This window comes from Adiantum capillus-veneris, chromosome 3, assembly GCF_014529385.1.
Source record: "Adiantum capillus-veneris isolate H3 chromosome 3, ASM1452938v2, whole genome shotgun sequence".
NCBI classification, from domain to species: Eukaryota; Viridiplantae; Streptophyta; class Polypodiopsida; order Polypodiales; family Pteridaceae; genus Adiantum; species Adiantum capillus-veneris.
Window position 1 is genome coordinate 72,182,104 of NC_140933.1, and position 4,788 is coordinate 72,186,891.

The 4,788-nt window shown below is 40.8% G+C and overlaps 1 pseudogene; it reads left to right on the forward strand.

Annotated features, from left to right (window-relative positions):
• The first annotated feature begins 867 nt into the window (after positions 1 to 867).
• On the forward strand, positions 868 to 1,294 carry LOC147461090 (uncharacterized; annotated as a pseudogene).
• Positions 1,295 to 4,788: the final 3,494 nt, after the last annotated feature.

Here is a 4,788-nt window from a genome sequence, read left to right on the forward strand (position 1 = left end):
GCTCTTGTCGGTAGGCGGGGCTCTTGTGAGGGTGAGAGAAGGCACGCTGTGTGCAACGGGGCCTCGCAATTCCGATTCTAGGGAATCTTCTGAAGTAATGAATTTTATTTTAGTAGTGTCCCAGGTAGAGAGAGAGAGAGTAGTCGACAATCCATGTGAAAAGCATGTAAAATTATTTTTAGGGGTAGCGGAGAACAAGCGGGGTCAGGCGCTGCTGCAGCTGCAAGATCTCGACAGCGCCATAGCCTGAGGGGGAGGCGGGCGATGGCCATGGCCTTGCGACGTGGACAAAGGCTCTCTCTCTCTCTCTGTCTCTCGTGCAGCAGGCTTTGTGCCATGGACGTGCAGCTTGACGTGGTATTGTCTAAATAAATATAGCACGTGATCCAGAACGCGGGCCAGGCTGGTCGACCTAACAGCCAGCTCTTATAAATCTCGGGTGCTCCTTCCTTAAAGCAGAGTACTACAGTCATATGACGTTGTATAACTACAATTCCTCTGCCATACTCCTCCTCTGCAGAAACAACCATGGCTGGAGGGTCCATGAGTGGGCTCATTCACGGGTCTGTTCCTGTGCTGCTAGCGCTGCAACTTCTGTTGCTATCTCAGTCCATTAATAGGAGTCCAGTAGCTGCGGCATTTGTAAGTATCACTTGGGTAGCTGCTAGTAATAACAAAATACGTGTGTTTACTCATTCTTAGAAAGATACGTATTGCGTGCGTACATTCTTGCTTATAATGTATGCATGTACTTCATGGCGCACAATATATAGATGGTTACATTCTGTATAGTATAACATTGAGAGCGGCCTGATAATTATAAGACGTGCTGTGATTAGTCTTGACTGTGGCCCTGATTAATAGAATATGTTATTGATGATCTGGTTGCAGCGCTGCGAGTATGAGATATGGCCGGTGAAATTAACTGCAGTTGTGCCGTTTTCTAGCACAGATGCAACCGTGGATAGGAACTTGCCACTACCTGGCTTATACCAAGAAAGAAGCTTGCCACTACCTGGCTTCTACCAACAAAGAAAGTTCACAAATCTGGATGACCCCAACGGCAACGACTTTGAGCAGGGTGCCCTTGACGAATTCGTCAGGACAGAACAAGAGGATTGCCTCACGCAGCTGTGTACGGCGCAGCTGTTGCTCACCCCCGCCGGAGATTCTCCCGACTGGCTGCTCGAATACGACACTGGTGGATGACACCCTCCGACCGGTTCGGTCTAGAAACTACAACCGCAATGGGAATCCCGGTGAGGAGATTCAATCCTGCACTTTAAGTTTTTAAAACGTATCATTTCTCTTTTCCATAAAAGAACAATACAGCTAGCGCTGTTGATGCTTGGCTCCCCGCTTTTAATTTTCCTTCATGCACACCGAATTCTTATATCTTTCACTAGGTACCTAGGGCATGAAAACATCCTCCTTCAAGAATTTCTTGTTAATGATCTAGCAGGAGTACAACCTTCATTATTCTATATTAGTAAAATGGCGTCGCTTTCTACGGCGGCATGGTCCCTCTTATCCTCAAACCTTTCGCTCTTTAAAAAAATCATAAAAATAGATTTAGAAAAGTATTGTCTCTCTCTTTCTCTCTCTCCCCCCTTGCCATAGGTTTAATGTAATCTCGCCTGGATAACTTTAAATCCCCCTTTCTTATAAAGTTGATGATGAAAAAGCTTACAAATCTTGGCAATTTCATAATGTATTTGTCAAGATGACACATGTGTGAGATCAATATAATATTGAGTACAAAGTGTAGTCTCTCTCTCTCTCTCTCCCTCTCTCTCTTCCTCTCTCTTCCTCTCTCTCTCTCTCTCTCTTCTTTTATTTATACCCCCGCCCCGTCTTCTCTCTATTTCCTTCTCATTACCTTTTTGCTCTCATTTGTCAATTTCTCCCCCTCTCTCTCTATCTATATCTCCATTTCACCAGTTTGTAACGGTTTGGTCCCGCAGCTCATTTTTGCAGCTACCTCTTGCTCATTTTTCCTTCATGGAAGCGGAGTTGCACGACATCCACACCCTCTAAACCTGCATAGCCTCTGGTCTGTGCCAATTGCACTTAATTAGCTTCATCAGAGACATCGTCCGATGCATACATAACATTATCTTCTAGAGGTTGATCTGAATTGAGATCTTTAAGAACAATTTCGTCTTCTCACTTCTTGAATAGCTTGATCCATTTTACTGCGATGGGCATCTTGAGCTCAGTGCCATCAAGTTCGCATAATTGATATATATTTTGCATTATCCAAAACATGAAGCACCATATATGGTCCAAACCACCGTTTAATCATTTTTGGCATAACAATATATTGATTTTCCAAGCTACTGTAATAAAAAAGTACCTAGTCGCTGTCTTTGATAACATGAGGTCATAGTCTATGCTTTCCATCAAATGCTGCTTTATTCTTCAACCTTGCCTCCTTAAGCTTTTCTTTAGCCTGTTCCATATCTTCTTGACGCCTCTCCAGTTGACGAATACGTAGAGCAAGCAAATCTTCTGTAGACATGCCCTCTTCCCATGACATTATGGTCCAAGTCATAACCGCCTCCACTATAGGCATAATGGGTTTTTACCGGTACATCAGCCTGAACGGCATAAAACCTGTAACAGAACTGTGTGTAGTGCGATCAGCCCACAAAGCAAATGGTAAGAGCTTATGCCAATCATCAATATGCCCTTGATATTTTTTTATCCCTTTCTCTTTTATGATATAATATAATATATATTTTTTCATATAAACTTAATTGTTGATATTTGGGTTTAGAGCTTGTAAACCCATAGCTCATGGTGTATGACCTTGTATGAAGTTGATACCAAATGACCATATTCCAAGTATCAGATAGTTTGTTTGTGAGAATCCAGAGAACTGCTGTGAGGATTATCCGCATAGCCACCCTTTACATAGGCCCTTGGCCATCCTTATTTAGAATCCTTGTCCACACCTAGCAGCCAACGCTTGGCGTGGGTCCATGACCCCCCTCGGGTCTACCCTTGGTACATTACTCCCCCGTTGGAGAAGTGTTTTTGTCATCAAAAACAAAAGTGGTGATAGTGTCATAAGAAACACTCGTGTTTTCTTCATTGGCATCCTAGCTTCATGGACCTAGTTGTCCTTTTGATTGGAATACAATTTAATAGAAGGTTCAATGAAATAAAAAAGAACATCTTGATTTTCTACATTGTTGTCCATATCCAACATAGCGTATATATTCCATTTAGAACTCACTTGAGTATACTTAACGAGTTATCACAACGAAGATGTACCCAAAAGAGTACCTCTTTTCACTTTCCATGAAAGTAAGTGACTGACGTAACTCATCAGCAAAAGTTAAGTCCTTGACTTGTTATCATTCTTCATCAGTAGAGAACCCCATCATAACTGGTGTTCAAGGTTGACGAGAAGTTTACTTGAACATAAGAAAACTAAACTTAGTTGCAAACATGATTTGCCTTATGGTAATAAAACCCCAAGTAGAGAGATAATCTTTCTAATCAGGTTGCTTTGTGGTAACGTACGTACTTAGCATTTCCTTGGTAGAATGTTATGCTCATGCGGGTACACAGGAAAAGAAATAAATAATTTCCACGTTAAAACCATGCTAATATATTTGGACCATAATAGAATGTGAAAAGCCATCACATTTAGGTATCAAATGAACTAGTTTATTAACAAAACATGACTTTACTACTTGTTTAAACAACCATCCGTCGAAGTTGTTTAACCATACTTGCAACCTTAATAAGTTTCACTAAGTATCCGATAATTTGTGGCCACTAAAATTTTTCTTGATACAATGTGCTTAGAGTTGTCCAATAATCGGATTTGACTAGCACGTAGGGACTCAATCACGACACATAATTGAAATAAAGGGCGTTAGTGTCAGTCCTAGAGACTCATATTCTTCACATGTGGAATATGTCTTAGATAGATAAGGATGTCTGAAAAAAGAACATCCTTCAAGAACAAGATGTACTTGTGTGTGGAGGGGTCTAGAAACTCTACCACATGAGTGAGAGGGACCCTCGTTATCTTTACTCTACAATGGCTAAATTGAACTCCTTGAGTTCCAAGACCATGTTGTAACCCATGTGACAATATGTGCCAAACCTTACATATAGGTCCAAAACTGCATAATGCATAAATATATTTTGGACACTTTGTGGATGAAAACATAGAAGCTTATATATTCTACTTGGAAAAATAAACAAAAACATATTAAAAAATGAAATAAAACCAAATCAGATGCGTACTTGGAGGTTGAACCTAGTGTTCACTTACCCGTAGTCAATTGCACATCATTAATTTTTTTACCTGCAAAGACCTAGGAACACTAATTGAAAGATTAGTGAACATAAATAAGTATTGCACTGGTATTCCTTGGTGTTGCCTTTGCAATACAAAACCCTTGGTTAAAATTGAGGATGTCAAACCCCTTGGTTAGACTCTCTATGAAACTACTCAACCTAGCAACCAACGGTGACCGGCACAGTTTACCGTGTTTGTTTAATAGTGATTGAAGTCAACTTTGGAAGTTGAACTTTTTGAGCTATATATAGTATCTCTATATATAGCACCCTGGTCCCCTCTATATAAACTTATCTCGTGTGATCAATTGACACACTTTTTGGGATTTGCAGATCTGGAGTCGTCTCTCTCTCTCTCTCTCTCCCTCTCTCATCTGTCATCTCGATTTTCCTCCCTCGTCAACATGGTATCAAAGCTATGGAGAGCATAGACATGACAGATAAGTTTGCTTGTGATTTTCTTTTCTT